Source organism: Euprymna scolopes, chromosome 43 (assembly GCF_053919585.1).
Source record: "Euprymna scolopes isolate OS-2025 chromosome 43, ASM5391958v1, whole genome shotgun sequence".
Taxonomy (NCBI): domain Eukaryota; kingdom Metazoa; phylum Mollusca; class Cephalopoda; order Sepiida; family Sepiolidae; genus Euprymna; species Euprymna scolopes.
In genome coordinates, this window is record NC_136524.1 from 26,331,986 (window position 1) to 26,350,069 (window position 18,084).

The window sequence follows — 18,084 nt, forward strand, 5'->3', positions numbered from 1 at the left end:
AGTACTGTCGTCCTGTAGAGCAGCTTTTTCTTCACCCTTTGTCAGAAACATCACTCACTGGAAATGAGGACTGAGGGACAAATAAGAGGAAGCGAGAGTAACGAGAACTGCCGATAACGCATCCACAATGCGTTGTCTACTCTCCATTAAAAAAAAAAAAAAAAGAAGTCATTCACAAGTCCGTTGCAATTAATTTGAAATTTAAGATATTTGAAGATAAATTCCCCTCCCATAATTACGAACGAAGCGGATTTACTGTGCTGCTTAGGAAAATAGCTTACACTGCAAGAAGCAGACACAAACTTAATGATTTCCAAAGATTGCATCAAGGTTTGCCAAGCCAAAATTAAAAAACATTTTTATGAAACAATTTTTCACCTATTAATTTAATTCTCACACATTTCAAGAAATACCTATTCATGGAATAAGAGTCATTCTGTAAATAACATTCCAAATGAGAACAGTAGTCCAAATGATACAAAGTATCACACCTTATCTAAAAAATTCAGAAAGATAATATCAAAGAATTTTAATGATTGATATGGAAACATTATCTACAGAAGATACCAAAAGTATTACAGAAGCAGAAAAATCTAATATTTTTGGTGGCTAATTTACAATCTTAAAAATAACCATGGAATGGTTTAACTACAGAATAAAACATTGTTTTCAAGTTCAATGTAAACAACTATCTATAGAGTTGTCCTGTGAATTAATCATGGTTCTCAATCATTTCATAATACGGTTTCATCATCTAGCTAAAAATCTTACTAATTCTTATCCTTGAATGGCTTTTGACTTTGGCAAGTGGTGACCCACTAGTATACATAATTAAGCTTTTTTTTTTAATTTAATTTAATCTTTTATTTTTTAAAATCTAAAATGGTACAATTTATTTTAACGACAGTTGGACATTCATAATTGAAACTTAGTGGAAAAGTCAGGCATAGACTTAGGTTTGACACCAAGTTAAATTGAATAACAGAAAGGATTGTGGTGGTTGTCCATAATTTCCCCCTGTATTAACAAACAAAAAATACAGAAAAAGCTATATGATGTATGTATCTGTGATTGAATGAGAAGATCATATTCCAAAAATCATATGAATTTATCAAGTAGTTTTCTTTTTTTATATAAAGAAAGTTATTTTTAAATGATTTTAAGTGATTAATAAGAAATTGTAGGCCTTACAAGGCTGATCTCGCACGAGTTATCTCACCTTGTTTCTTCAAAATGGCGACACAAGATAGTTCCTGCTTGATTAATCATAAGATTTGATTTTCTTATTTAAAAATAAAACTACTTGATCAATTTATGTGTTGGAATATGACATTTTTGTTTTGTCACAGATACGTGCATCATACAGATAAAAAATTTTTTATTTTTTTTTTGATATAGAGGGAATTCTGGACATGAATTAGGATTATGAATTTCATAGGTGGCATGTGAAGGGACGAGGGAGGGAATCACTATGTATTAAGATATGAGGATTTTAGCAATGGAAAATTCAGTTTTAGGGAACAGACTAGTTTATTCAATCCAGGAGTTTGCACCGGGCATCACCAAACGGAATGTTTGATGCTTAGGACCAACTCCTGATTCAAGTATAAGTCCTAGTACTGGTATATTAGAAGGGCATAGTTTGAAAATGATTGGATGCCCTTCCCCTTTACACAAAAAAAAAAAAGAAAAAAAGATTTAATATGGTTGGATGCCACTGCTATAAAGCCATTTCATTTGGCAAGATGTTAGTGAGATATAGTTATATTAGGAATAAAATTGAATAAAGAAATATATAAAAAAAAAAAGAAGAAAAACATTATAGACTAATCATCATTTTATTTTTGTGATCTCATGTTAGTCAAGCATTTGAAAGTGGAAATGAAGACATTACTGAAGAATGCACATTGGCATTCCAGATCAAAAGTTAAAGTTTAAAATAAACAAAAAGAAATATTTGAACTAAAATCTAAATTAAAAGTTGGAATTTTTGTTTGCTTTTTTTTTTTTGTTTCACATTACTATATTTTCAGGAATGCGTGTATCGGAAAGTGAACTCGAATAAATTTTTAAAAAGGTTTTGCCTGTTAATTTAATCATGCTATAAACTAATAACAGATGTCGCAGGTTTCTTGCCCTTATAAGTTAATTTGCATTCTATTAAATGAATCAATTTAGGTCAGCGTCTTGGTCAAGATTTGGTTCACTATTCAGCATTATTCAAAACTAACATTGTATATATCTAACCCCCCCTTTTTTTTTACATGGATGTCACCACTTATCAAGGCCCAGAGGCCACTCGAGGATAAGGGTTAATGGGTATAGATTAGTCATTGTGATTTTAGCGTAGTAAACATTAGTGGGAATTTTGTAACTTGGATTACTTAGGGAGACGGTTCAATAAGAACTTGTTTACGTTGGACTTGAAGACAATCAGATTGTAGTCAGCTGGAAGGCAGGCAAACGGAATAGAGTTCCACACCCTTTACAGAAAACTAATTTGAATCAAATATAGCTTACATTGTGTCCCCCGATGCCAGCCTATTTAGCATGGTTTTTATTAGTATTAATGCTCTAGGAGACCGGGGTTCAGTCTTACAAACCCCCTTCTAACACTAACACTCAGCATTATAAAATGAAGATCAAGGGTAAGTGTATTAATCCTGGGAAAGGAGTGTCACCCTCCATTGCATCTTGAATTAATAGCAAATGAAAAAGAAGCTCTCCCTGACAACTGTTTTCCTCCTATTTATAGCTTTGGTCTTTTCAAGACTAAGGCCAGCAGGCATCTCCTGTCTTTGTGATAATCATCTCTTATTTTTGCCTTCATTTGTTAAATTCTGATCAACAGTTGCCAAGATTTGGAACTTATAAAATTGCAAAAAAGGTGGTGTGTGTGTGTGTGTCCGTTACCAAATTGAATATTGAAATGCTTATATCTTTGGTTCTATGAGATGAAACTACATGAAAATTTGCAGGCTTTTTCAAGATCATAATACAATTCTTTGGTTAAAATTTTCTGACAATTGGTAAAAAAGAACCAAAAATATGGCCAAATTTGTAAATATATATATATATATATATATCTAGGTTCAATCCTCGGCTTGGGAGAGGTGCTAGTCTAGCGGCACTGATGAGTTGTGATACAACGAAACAGGACTGTATGTCGATGACTACAAATTATATATATATGTGTGTGTCCTAGCAGGCCAGCTTCAGTTTTGCTGCTTTGTAATTGCTTAGGGGTTTTTTTTTTTGCTAGGTTGTCTCCTCTGTGGTCTTGCCAGACCACTATTATATATCTGGTGTTGGCAGATTCAAATATTGGCAGGCAGAGGGTTTAGTCACATACTATTTAAGATACATCAAATATCATATCTCTCTATGAGTTTCCTGAAAAGGGATCATGTTGGAATTATAGAAGCACTAGCGGGGGTACCCAGCACTGCCCGGGTATTTGTAGATGTGTATGTTGAGGAGGAGGTAAATCAAAACAAAATGGGTCGTTTGAATATTAAAAAACAAAAAACAAAAAAACAAAAAAAAAAAAATGATAAATTTGTTTAGAAAATCTGAAAAAAAAAAAAAAAAAAAAAAAAAAAAAAAAAACAGCATACGTGATGGAAAAAGAAAGAACAAACTATTTCAATAATCAAAAAAAAAAATCGAGGTGTGTGTGTTAACGTGAAGCGGACGATGTTAAAAGTTGTTAAAAAAATTGGAAAAAAAAAAGAAAAAAAAAGATATCCTACATCACGATTCGAACTCACAACCTTTAGATAATGACGCTACTCTTTAACCAACTGAGCTAAGAAAGCATCACTGAAATTGGGTCGGTTTTTATAATATTTAAACCGATGCAATCGACAACATCATTGGCGTATGCGTATATCGTTATCTTGTCATGAAGGAACGGATTTTTGCTACCCTCCCTGTAAAAAAGCATGTGGTTGATGGGGAAGGAATTAATGTTTTTAGTCAATCCTCCGATATTTGTCAGCCGAAGGTTTGAGCTTGAAAATGATACCTATCTGGCGAAGATCCGTAGCCTCTGCCGAAAGGTTTTGCAAGACATACAAACACACACACATATTTTGCCTTTTATATTTATAGACTAGCGGGGGTATCTGGCATTGCCCAGGTGTTTGGAGGTGTAAAAGAAAAAAAATTTTTGGTAGGTAGGTAGGTAGGCTCCAACCGGAACCCTTGAGGTTAATAGGCTGAGGACTTACTGCCACACTACGATTGCAGAGAACTGAGAATGTGTGAAATAAAATCATTAAAAAGTGATGTGACAGGTGCGTGTTTAATAAGATCAAACATCACGCCACAGTGAATGAAACGTTCATAACTGCACAAGTGGCAGGTGCGTGCAGAATTTAATTCCACACTTAATTTTACTGCATGATAGTTCTTTTGGGTTTATTTTTTTACCCAACTTGGTCTGGCTTTGTTTCCCCAACATGTTGGGGAAAACGTACTCCCCCTGTATTAGGGGAGTGTCCAAATGAAAGCAATTGTCTAATATGACGGTGAGAACCGACATTGACCAAACGTCTATCGCTTTCTGGATGTTCCTGGCCTGTAGCCGAGAACTGCTCATTAGTTTCACATTAGTTTTGCTTTTATACGAAAAAGCCGAAACAACACGTGAGAAGCCAAAATAGCAATAATTTTGTAAAAGTCACTGTAAATAAATCTAGCTGCAACACATGTTCACAATTCGTACATATTATGATCTACACGGTATATAAGTTCTAAGTGATAGTACCCCCCCCCCAGAAGCCTGGAAAAACCCCCTTTGTTGGACATACAAAAACTCGCGTGCTCGTTTTGTCTTTTATATATAGACTAGCAGGGGTACCCGGCATTGCCCGGGTGTTTGGAGATGTGTGTGTGCTGTTAAATAAAAAAGAAACCGGGGTTGGGGGGTGGGGGGGTAAAAGTTGGTAGGATCAAACCCGAAGCCCTGAGGCAAAGTTTGAAAATAAAATCGGCCAGCCAGAATGAGTTACTGAAAGATGTTTGAATTTATTTAAGCAAGAACCAAATTGACAGGTGCATGCACTGAAGTCGTAGAGCAATAGCTATTCAGTAAATGAGGTCAATGACCAGGTTTGTTTGTTATAAGCGAAGTAAAAAAAGAAAACATTAAAACTTAAATGGGGAGGGTAATCAAGACATCGAAAAAAAAAAAAACTAACGTAAGGCAAACGAACGATGTTAATGTAAAAATCGAAAAAAAAAAAAAAAAAAAAAGAAAACAGAAAAACGAACATGTGAAAAATGGTTTAAATAAGCCTGTTCCGATATTAAAATTTAAAAAAATCGGTGAGTACCTGGGTGTTTTTGGGTGTGTGGTCGGGGGTGGATAAGCAAAGTAAAACAAAAAAAAAACCCAGAAAAACGAACGTTACGTGAAAAATGACTTAAACACTGGTTCAATATTTAAATTTAAAAAAGAAAAAAAAAAGAAGAAAAAAAAGACATCTCATACTACGATTCGAACCCAAAACTTTTAGATAACGAACCAACGCGCTAACCAACTGAGCTAACACAACGTACATGAAATTTAGTCAGTTTTTCAACTATTTAAAGTAAATCAGGTCATGACGTCATCTGACGCATGTGTAGAACCGGTCGTCGTCACGAGAGGACCACCGAAAATTGTTGATTTCGGGTTGAAAAAAATTGAACGTTTTTGGCCAATTTTTCGATATTTTTCGAGCGAAGGATGGAGCTTCAATATGATACCGAGTTTGAATTTTTGTTCTGTCTGTCGAAAGTTTTTAGCAGACACACAAACACACATACAAACATACACACATTTTCGCTTTTATATATATAGACTAGCGGGGGTACCCTGCGTTACCCGGGTGCTAGTAGGTGTGTGCGTTTGGGGAGGGGAGATTAAAGAAGAACCAAAAGGTAACTTAACCCTGTTTGAATATAAAAAAAACGATAAAAAACAGCGATTTTAAAAATGGGGAGAAAAAATAAGGGGGGGGTCGTGGGCTTGGTGACAGGTCGGCTCGAACCTGGAGCCTTGTGGCCCATAGGCTGAGCCTGAACACCTGAGCTACAGCGACAGTCAATGTAAGAGCGATTAAAAAGTGAATGTCAAACATCAGTTTTTAATGACGTCAAATCGTTTTACTGCAGGATAGTTAATGGTGATGTTTATATCCAGTTCGAATCCAGTTTCGCTTTTATTATACAAAAAAGGCGAATCTACACATGCTGATCCAAACATGTTGAATATTTAACACTTCAAAGTCGGGCAAATTAAATAGAGAGTCGACCCCCCCTTGTTAAGTCGTAGATATTATCATTTAGACGTGTTATATAAAGTTTTAAAAATGAGCGATGGCCTCGAGAATCGACCGGAAGAAAGCCCTTTGAAGACATACACAAAAAGCGAACATACAGACATGCACACATTTTCGCTTTTATATATATATATATAGACTAGCGGTGGGTACCCGGTGTTTGTGTTAGAAGGGGGGGGGGTAAAATAAAAAAGTTTTGGTAAGTAGGTAGGATCGAACCCAGAATGTTGAGGCAAAGGTGGAAAAGAAAGTGAAAAAACCCGACAACTTACCCACTCACCCACGAAGGGAGAGTAACTAAACAGAGTTTAATTTTAATGATTAAAAAGTTAAATTGACAGGTGCGCGATTTTAATGATCACGCCATAGAAGTCCCGCAGTGAACATTTACTGCAAGACAGTTTTTCTGGTTTCGTTTCCCAACTTTTTGTTTCGCCAAAATGTTGGGGTGGGGGACCAGCTCCCCATAAAAAGCAGAGTGCCCATATGAATAGCAATTGTCTGATATAAGGAGTTTCCCCCACATTGATCAAACGCCCATTGCTTTCTGGACTTTCCCGGTTTTCGTGCCGGTAAGTGCACCTTTGCTTCAGATAGTTTCACTTTTATACAAAATAACCGAATCAACACAAGAGGTGCCGAAATAGCAAGAATCGTGTAAAGTACGACGTAAATAAATCTAGACGCAATGTACATTTGCAAATCCTAGATATTATTATCTAGGAGGTATATAAATACTTCTAAGCGATAGAAAAATAGAAATTTTTTTTCAATGTAATATGCAAATGAGGTTACTTCTTGAATATAGATTTCCTTTGGTAAAATAGTATATATAGAAATCTGGTTGGAATGAAAGTGTGTGAACGTCCATTTTCAGTATGAAAATTAATTTCTGAAACAGTGTGCATTTTGTACATATTAATCAAATTGTAAACAAACAAACAATAATAGGACATATATATAATGAATGAATGACAAAAGTCTATATTCCAAAGTTCATGATGTTAACCATCTTACAATTTATTCCTTTAAATCAGTTGACATCTATTATATAAATTTCAACTGTCTATGTAAATGTATGTATGTATGTATGTATGTCTGCCTAAAACTTTTGAAAGCTTTTCACAAGATTGTTATCGTTTTGAAGCTCGACCCTTCGAATGATAAATATAAAAAAATTGGCTAAAAACATTAATTCCTTCACCCTCAGCTGGGCACTTTTCTACAAGGAGGAGTCGCTTTTTTCACTGACATTTTCAAAAGTCATACCCTCTTTTCAATTGACTAGCCTTAATTTAAACCTTCACCACTTCTGGTTTGGCGATAGACGCAACGGCAAAGACGTGCTTTTTTTCCAAATCCCTTTTCTCCTTCGCGGTACCTGCCTACTAATACTTTTTTTTTGTTTTTCTCAATACACACCCACAAACACCTGGACAACGCTAGGCATCCTTGCTAGTTTACAATTAAATGTCAACTAAATTGAATAAATTGTAAGATGGTCAACATCATGAACTTTGGAATATAGACTTTTGTCATTCATTCGTTATATTGTTCTGTAATTATATTAAGCTTCTTAAATAAGGATTGGTATATATTATAAAGAAATAAAGTATATTTCTACAGAAATTTTATCTATATATATATAAAAGCAAAAATGTGTGTATGTATGTTCGCTTTTTGCGGGTGTCCAAGAAAGGCTTTTTTCAGAGAAGCGGTCGGTCGGCTCACAACTTCTTAAAACTTTTTGTATAACATAAATCACAATATCTACGAGTTAACAGAGGTCGCCTGTCTATTTAATTTGCTCGACTTTGAAAAAATAAATATTCAACATTTTTTGCTCGCCGAATGCTTTTCGAATAATAAAAGTGACACTAATTCTGGCGGTATTTTTCCAGTCGCCAAAGATGTCCAAAAGCAATCAGCTTTGATCAATGTGGAAATATTTTCCTTATATCAGACAATTGCTATTCAATTTGGACAATCCCCTTTTTATGGGGAGCTGCCCCCCCCTCAACATCTTGGGAAAATAAAAATAAAAAAGCGTTCCCGCAGTAAATAAAATACTATCCCGCAGTCAAAGTTGACATCATTAAGTCATTAAAACGTGCACCTGCCAATTCTAAGTAATTAAATAAATTCAAACATGTTTCTGTTAGTATTTCGCGGTGGTCCAGTGGTTAATGTCGCATATTTTTTTTTTTCACACTTTAATTTCCAAGTTTGCCTCAAGGGTTCAGGTTCGATCCTCATACTCACCTACCAAAACTTTATTTATTTTACCCCCCACCCCCACCCCGGAGTTTTGATTTACCCAAACCACACACACCTCCAAACACCTGGGCAACGCCGGGTAACCCCCACTAGTATATATTTCAAAGTCTTTAGAATAGAGTGAAGGATGTTGAATTTATTTTGAAGCATATAACTTTTTTCTTGCAAAACTATCAAAAACAGACTTGAAAAAAGCAAAAATATTCTTACAATATGTTCAATTAGTTTCTTGTATTTCTTCGGAATCTTGTGATTATATGGTTTATTGTATTGTTTATATTTAAAAATAAATAAAAGGGTTATTTTGGCCAAATTTGTTTTATTTTTTTTTAAAGATTTCGGACAGGAAAGTTTCTGGTTTAAAAAATAAGAAAACAAAAATGAGAGAAAGAAAAAAAAGTGAAAGAAAAAAAGTGAAAGAAAAAAAAGTGAAAGAAAAAAAAGTGAAAGAAAAAAAAGTGAAAGAAAAAAAAGTGAAAGAAAAAAAAGTGAAAGAAAAAAAAGTGAAAGAAAAAAAGTGAAAGAAAAAAAAGTGAAAGAAAAAAAAGTGAAAGAAAAAAATGTGAAAGAAAAAAATGTGAAAGAAAAAAATGTGAAAGAAAAAAATGTGAAAGAAAAAAATGTGAAAGAAAAAAATGTGAAAGAAAAAAAGTGAAAGAAAAAAATGAAAGAAAAAAATGAAAGAAAAAAATGAAAGAAGAAAATGAAAGAAAAAAATGAAAGAAAAAAAATGGAAAAGCATTAATTGCTTCTAGCTTGACTGGCAACATCGTTTATCTGTTTCTTGTTCTTTCATTTAATTAGCATATTTTTCTTTTGTGCTAATAGCAAATATTACAAATCTGAGCATTCAGCAATGGAAATTGCTATTTTAAACTGAAGCATGACAGATCGACCAGACTCCTTGTTAGACATGTCCTTGCATCACCATAAGAAACGCACAGGAAATTAGTTTTTAGAATAAAGTAGTCTTAGTTTTAGATTCAATGAAAAAATAAAACCAAAATCACATAAAACTGAAGCCTAAAAAGATACAAACTAATCACATAAATTTGCAGTGTCACCCAGAATCTTGTAAAGTGGGTGGGAAGAAAAATTTTCATTGATGGCTGCCAACAGGACAAAACCTTTTCAATGTTGACAGGCAGAGCTGTTTTTTTTGTTTTTTGTTTTGTTAAGTTGCTGTTGGCATTGTCTAAAAGAAAAATAAAACATTGGTACACCATTACTCAAGGACCGGGATTAATTTCCTCAAGAAGGAAATTATTTGTAAAACATTACAGAATGAAACTTATCACAATGTTTGTCCAAACACTCATGCTAAATCAACTTAAATAGCTTTATAAAAACATACACATTATATATATATATATATATATATATATATATATATAATCTAATTTGTAGTATTCCGAATTATATATTCAGTAATCGTCCATATACCTAAATCACATAAATAAGCTAGCAGATAATTTTGTAAACAAACAAAGCAATTTTCACGATACGAAACTTACATAGTTTTGTAACGATTTAACTTAGTTGATTAGTCTGTTTTAAAAAAAAATGTTTTTAAATATTTAAAAAAAAAAAAATGTTTTTAAATATTTAAAAAAAAAAAGTTTAATTAAATGAAGAAATATAGAAATCTAATTTAAGAAATCGATAAATGGTATTAATGAAACATATTTAATGGACATAGGTAATTAGTGGGAACATCGTTCGCTATTTAGTTTGAAATTGTTTTTTTTTATTATTTTAAATAAAGATACAAAAATAGGTAGATATATAAATCTTAAAAAAAAAAAAAAAAATACTTTGCAAAGATGCAATAGAGGTAAAGTGATCTTGCTTGTTTTCCTTTCCTTATAAAAGAAATGTTTCTTTTCCATAATGTTTTATTGTTAAAGTGTTTTTTTATTTAATAAGTCTAAAGAAAAGCTGCTCTTGTGAAATTTTTCAAACAACATTGTTTGAATTCGTCCAAATGGTATTGAAACAATTGTAACTAACAATGAAATACACTTTTTGTTGCTATCAACCCATTTTTTGAAGTCTTGGTTTTTGTTAAAACAATATATATATATTTTGATATAGGAGGTTCCCACAATTAAATTGTTTGAAATCCACACAGATGATTTGTTTATAATGGTGTAAGTTTCATGTAAAGCCATCTCACTTTTTGCAACAACTGCTGATCTCAGTCAGTGTAATTGAATGCTACAGACGAAGCAGACCTTACATTTTATATCAGTTTCTCTTCTCATAAGTGCATGTCTTAATGAAAATTAAGGGTACATCTCTCCTAGTGATCTTTAAACACTCCCAGAGGCAAAACTGGAAATTCCTTTGTCTTGGGGCAGTAAGTACAACACCTAACATTCCCAAATGATCACCCATCTGGTACTGTCCAGGCTCATTGTTGCTTAATTTCAGTGATCTAACAGGAACCGCTGTGTCAACATAATTATATATATATATATATATATATATATATATATATATATATGTATATATATATATATATATATATATAACAATAAAACTATGTAAATAGATAAACAATAAAAACTAAGCAGTAAATTGTCTATGGCATTATAGCGTGATGGATTAAGATGCTGGACTGAAATACATAAGGTCCAGGGTTAGAGTCCTAACAACAGTAAAGCTACGCTGAAGAGGGGTAGGACCCGAAACACGCGTGTATGTAGATTACTGTTTTTAAAAAATAATACGTCCAAATAAAAGGAGGGCGACTTTTTAAGAAAACATCGGATATCCAAGGTGGAGATGATAACCTTAATATCATTAAAAAACTATGTGTGTATATATATATATATGAGAGAGAGAGAGAGAAGAAAATGTGTATAGCTACAATTATATGAATGAACATTATTTTTATATAGATTTTATAGTTTTGCTTTTCTTTTTACACCCTAACTTTTTATTTTGTTTTCATTATAACACACTTGACATGTTTTTATATTCAGAGACTCTTCCACCTAAAAAAAGCAAAAGCCACAAAATCGCTTTGCAAGTCAACCATATTTGGCACAAATAAACTTGTCTGTGCCAGACTTGTCCACTAGATTTCAGTCATCAATACCCAAATCTTTATTTTATCGCCGTTCAATGATATTAATGGAGGGGAAACAACTTTGGAGATCGCCTCATTAGTAGATGTGATCCTGAATGGATTTTACACTCACTAGTTCTTAGTCTTGCATATTTTAATCTCTGTGGAGTTATCTAAAAAATAATCTTTATCCAAACAATCTTGAGATTATTTATATTACAATATTTTAAAACATTACTAATTGTTGTATAAAGTACATTAAATATTTTATTTTTTTCAGTCATAGCTTTTCATCTTGACATGAGAAAGGAACTGTGCTCTGGATTAATGTTACCATTCTTTGCATACATATAATTCAAAGCTTCTCTGACTGGACTGATTCTTGATGTTTGCTTGGCATTACTTTTTATATGCATCTACGTACGGCACAATCACTTTGACACACTGGTTCATGCCAGATCACCGAAGTTAAGCAACGTTGAGCCTTGCAAGTATCAGATGGGTGACCATTTGGGAAGGCTAGGCGCTGTATGTACCGTGAGGTCAAATACCAGGTTGAGAAACTGGTGCGGTCTATCCTTCTCTCGAGAGTAGATGGGACTCTCTTAAACCGTGGTAGGCACCTCATCTAGTGATGGCGTCATGATAAAAAATACCCTTGATAACCCTGGCAAAGCATCAAGTATTCAAGTACCCACAAGATTTGAATTTACCAATTCGTTGTAGCGAGTTCAATCTCGGCTATGGCCGTGCTGGCTAGCTGGCTGGAACTTTTATATTCACAATTGAATAATTATTTCTTTTACCATCCCTTTTTGGATTTATTTTTACAAGAATAGCTCTCTACTCAAGAATTTCTGAATTGAAGGGCACCATCACAGCCAAAATCAGCAGTGCCAAGAGAGAAGTTTATAAAAGATTAGAGCTTCTAAAGATTTTGTAACATAGTATTAAGATGTTCTCAACATTTGAACAGCAATAAAATACAGACTGCTGAACATTCATAACTGAAACTTGGAGCATATGTCAATTGTAGACTGAAATTTATACCAAATACAGTGATTGCGGTGCTGTGGTTTCCTAAATATTAATCCAATAAAACTCTGGAATTTACTTTTAAAACGTGCTCACTAGTGACCAGAGCAGTATTATAGTATGAATTTCTTTATTTCTCTGTCTTTTTTGTTTTATGTTTATTTTCCATTTCCAACTCCTCGTCTTATAAAAAACCTCAAGATTTATACTAAGAGAATTACTGTTAAAGAATTTAGCTTTTTGGAAATTTTTGTACTGATGAGGTTGGAATTTGAAAGAGAAATCACAAGTGAAACATGTATGCACACATGTAACCAATAAGGTTTGCTTGAATAAATCTATACTATCTATACAAAATATAGTTAAATTACAGAAAGGATTGTAAATATTAAAGATTCTATGCATGTAATTTTGAGGGGAGGATCACATATGAGAAGGGGAAAAAAGTCCTGTTACCGATTCATTGAAATCTTTAAATTATAACACAAAGTATTTGTCACACCCACCCTCCGGCCTCCATCAAAAACTATATTTTTACTTTGTAACATTCCAATAAAGAAGTAAAGTATTTTTGTGTGCCATTACGGATTTAGAAGCAGAAGATTTCATTAATTCTAGTTCTTTAAAGTTTGGTTTTAGTTATTTTTGATTTATGGCATAGCAACATGTATACGGCACAATCACGTTGACACACCGGTTCTCGCCAGATCACCGAAGTTAAGCAACGTTGAACCTGGCCAGTACCAGATGGATGACCATTTGCGAAGGCTATACACTGTATATACCTCCTGGGAAGGTTGGGCGTGGGGCCAGCACCCTCACCTCATAAAAAGAACTCCGTCGCTACAAAAGCATCTACAAAGTTGTAGATGGTCTATGCCTCTTAGGGGTTCAAGGCTATCGATGGATGGAAGCATTTTTGTAAAGTTTTTATGCTTCAAGTTCTTTATATTGATTTATGGAGTTTGATTTGATTGTTTTCTAGAAAAAAAACTTTGTTTTTGACTTTGCAGAAGATGATTAAGTTTTGCAAAAGGAAAGGGGAAAAAAAACAACATCAGTGTTCAGTGCATTTTTTGGGTTAGTATTTTCAGACAGTCCGATTTGGTAGCGCCAGATGCCCTGACAAGTATTACTTTGGGCCAAATTGAATCTGGGAGCAATGGTAACTAAGGGGAAATGCCACATTTCCCACAGCCTCCAAATGGAGCATCACTACTGGATGGCTGTTAAGGTCATACTTAGGGCCTTTAAGTTTTGAGTACAAATATAAGTTTGAATTGTTTTTTAATTACCTCTTTACAATCTCTTCTCCCTTCAACCGGTAAGAGTTAACTTTTTGCCTTGAATCTGACTTGAATAAAGCAGAACCCCTTCTAAAAATTATCTCCATTGGATTTTGCTCTGGACCCAGGCGCAGTAGATAGAATACTTAGTAAAATTCAGTTGTAAAAGTTACATTCCTTAGAGATTGAAAGTGCAATCCTCAGTGCAGGCGGCATAAACACAATTGCAAATTACTTAGAACTGGCTAATGGAACAAGAGCATGCTACCCCTGTGGATGAAATAAGGGTTTTGTTCTAAATTCTGTGCAGATTCCCAAGTTTGAGAAGATACACCTTAAGAAGGTCAATGGTTATATCAATTGAAAAGTTGCACAAATAACACTCAAGATGTGAACAATAGTCTGAAGGATCCACATAATATTAAAAATGCAAGTTTCAGACGATTGGCTGTATAAAATCTTCAACTTCAATTTTAAAAAACTCTTATGAAAATGTCTACCATTTGCACATAAAATTTTTTTAAAAATGAATTGACCATAATTGAGAGTGATGCAAAGGTTCTTTTTCCCCAGATACAAAAAGTGACAACAGAAAAAAAAAGCATAAAATAAACGATTTTTACTTTATTTTAATGAAAATCATTTATCATTAAAAATTAATTTTTAATTGACAATTATATTTTATATATGCATTTAATTATTTTGGTGGCAAACACATATACACAAAGCACTAAAATATTAGGGGAGGGCTCCACTCCATTCACTAGATTGTTGCACTTATCTTTGATCTTTACCTTATGATGGTGTTTCATCAAGGAGGGATCAATTACCATCTTTTGAGTTTTTAGTAGGACTCACAAGAGTCTGTCTCCTGGATGAATAAGGAGAATTTTAGACTTCTTGTGTCATTAAGAGGATGGTAAAAGACGTGAGAGGAATTGGAAGATTCAGAATCTGGCTAGAAGGTGACTAGATAAAAAAAACGCACACAATTAGCTCACATTGTCAAAATTCCAGTTTGCAGTTGAAGTTCAGTGAAGGTGACATCATGCTACTCAATTTCTTCAAGAGCTGAATACCTATGGCTACATGGTTTTGATTCAGGTACTGAAATGCTTGATCGGCCAGGTAGCTGCAGGTAGGCTATTCGTGTGGCAGCACAACTCAGAATTCTGTCTGACCAGTTGGTTTAGAGGTTTTGTTTTATGGCATATCAACAACCCTTTTTGGATTATTTAATGCAAAATCCGGTTATTTTGGTAAAAGTTTTTGTTCAAGTTCTTTAAATTTTCAAATATTTATCTATTGTGTTTAGTTTGATGAATAAATTGCAAAAAATTGAAACACTTTCTTAAACAGTAATTTTGACACTCTGCATATTATACTAGCAGGGCTACCTAACATTGCCTGGGGCAAAAATGTAACATTTCTACCTTTATCTTTCCCCTCTTTCTACCTTTATATTTCTTTTTCCTCTCTTTCTACCTTTATATTTCTCTTTTTCCTCTCTTTCTACTTTTATATTTCTCTTTTTCCTCTCTTTCTACCTTTATATTTCTTTTTCCTCTCTTTCTACCTTTATATTTCTCTTTTTCCTCTCTTTCTACCTTTATATTTCTCTTTTTCCTCTCTTTCTACCTTTATATTTCTCTTTTTCCTCTCTTTCTACCTTTATATTTCTCTTTTTCCCCTCTTTCTACCTTTATATTTCTCTTTTTCCCCTCTTTCTACCTTTATATTTCTTTTTCCTCTCTTTCTACCTTTATATTTCTTTTTCCTCTCTTTCTACCTTTATATTTCTTTTTCCTCTCTTTCTACCTTTATATTTCTCTTTTTCCTCTCTTTCTACTTTTATATTTCTCTTTTTCCTCTCTTTCTACCTTAATATTTCTTTTTCCTCTCTTTCTACCTTTATATTTCTCTTTTTCCTCTCTTTCTACCTTTATATTTCTCTTTTTCCTCTCTTTCTACCTTTATATTTCTCTTTTTCCTCTCTTTCTACCTTTATATTTCTCTTTTTCCTCTCTTTCTACCTTTATATTTCTTTTTCCTCTCTTTCTACCTTTATATTTCTCTTTTTCCTCTCTTTCTACCTTTATATTTCTCTTTTTCCTCTCTTTCTACCTTTATATTTCTTTTTCCTCTCTTTCTACCTTTATATTTCTTTTTCCTCTCTTTCTACCTTTATATTTCTCTTTTTCCCCTCTTTCTACCTTTATATTTCTCTTTTTCCTCTCTTTCTACCTTTATATTTCTTTTTCCTCTCTTTCTACCTTTATATTTCTTTTTCCTCTCTTTCTACCTTTATATTTCTCTTTTTCCTCTCTTTCTACTTTTATATTTCTCTTTTTCCTCTCTTTCTACCTTTATATTTCTTTTTCCTCTCTTTCTACCTTTATATTTCTCTTTTTCCTCTCTTTCTACCTTTATATTTCTCTTTTTCCTCTCTTTCTACCTTTATATTTCTCTTTTTCCTCTCTTTCTACCTTTATATTTCTCTTTTTCCTCTCTTTCTACCTTTATATTTCTTTTTCCTCTCTTTCTACCTTTATATTTCTCTTTTTCCTCTCTTTCTACCTTTATATTTCTCTTTTTCCTCTCTTTCTACCTTTATATTTCTTTTTCCTCTCTTTCTACCTTTATATTTCTTTTTCCTCTCTTTCTACCTTTATATTTCTTTTTCCTCTCTTTCTACCTTTATATTTCTCTTTTTCCCCTCTTTCTACCTTTATATTTCTCTTTTTCCCCTCTTTCTACCTTTATATTTCTTTTTCCTCTCTTTCTACCTTTATATTTCTTTTTCCTCTCTTTCTACCTTTATATTTCTTTTTCCTCTCTTTCTACCTTTATATTTCTCTTTTTCCTCTCTTTCTACTTTTATATTTCTCTTTTTCCTCTCTTTCTACCTTTATATTTCTTTTTCCTCTCTTTCTACCTTTATATTTCTCTTTTTCCTCTCTTTCTACCTTTATATTTCTCTTTTTCCTCTCTTTCTACCTTTATATTTCTCTTTTTCCTCTCTTTCTACCTTTATATTTCTCTTTTTCCTCTCTTTCTACCTTTATATTTCTTTTTCCTCTCTTTCTACCTTTATATTTCTCTTTTTCCTCTCTTTCTACCTTTATATTTCTCTTTTTCCTCTCTTTCTACCTTTATATTTCTCTTTTTCCTCTCTTTCTACCTTTATATTTCTCTTTTTCCCCTCTTTCTACCTTTATATTTCTCTTTTTCCTCTCTTTCTACCTTTATATTTCTTTTTCCTCTCTTTCTACCTTTATATTTCTTTTTCCTCTCTTTCTACCTTTATATTTCTTTTTCCTCTCTTTCTACCTTTATATTTCTTTTTCCTCTCTTTCTACCTTTATATTTCTTTTTCCTCTCTTTCTACCTTTATATTTCTCTTTTTCCTCTCTTTCTACTTTTATATTTCTCTTTTTCCTCTCTTTCTACCTTTATATTTCTTTTTCCTCTCTTTCTACCTTTATATTTCTCTTTTTCCTCTCTTTCTACCTTTATATTTCTCTTTTTCCTCTCTTTCTACCTTTATATTTCTCTTTTTCCTCTCTTTCTACCTTTATATTTCTCTTTTTCCTCTCTTTCTACCTTTATATTTCTTTTTCCTCTCTTTCTACCTTTATATTTCTTTTTTTCCTCTCTTTCTACCTTTATATTTCTCTTTTTCCTCTCTTTCTACCTTTATATTTCTCTTTTTCCTCTCTTTCTACCTTTATATTTCTCTTTTTCCTCTCTTTCTACCTTTATATTTCTCTTTTTCCTCTCTTTCTACCTTTATATTTCTCTTTTTCCTCTCTTTCTACCTTTATATTTCTCTTTTTCCTCTCTTTCTACCTTTATATTTCTCTTTTTCCTCTCTTTCTACCTTTATATTTCTCTTTTTCCTCTCTTTCTACCTTTATATTTCTCTTTTTCCTCTCTTTCTACCTTTATATTTCTTTTTTCCTCTCTTTCTACCTTTATATTTCTCTTTTTCCTCTCTTTCTACCTTTATATTTCTCTTTTTCCCCTCTTTCTACCTTTATATTTCTTTTTTTCCTCTCTTTCTACCTTTATATTTCTCTTTTTC

The 18,084-nt window shown here is 32.8% G+C and overlaps 1 protein-coding gene across 4 annotated transcripts in view; it reads right to left on the reverse strand.

The window, feature by feature from the left end:
* The window catches only part of LOC145268250 (E3 ubiquitin-protein ligase SH3RF1-like), a 152,713-nt gene that overhangs the window by 82,624 nt on the left and 52,005 nt on the right, over window positions 1-18,084 (reverse strand). The window lies entirely within an intron of this gene.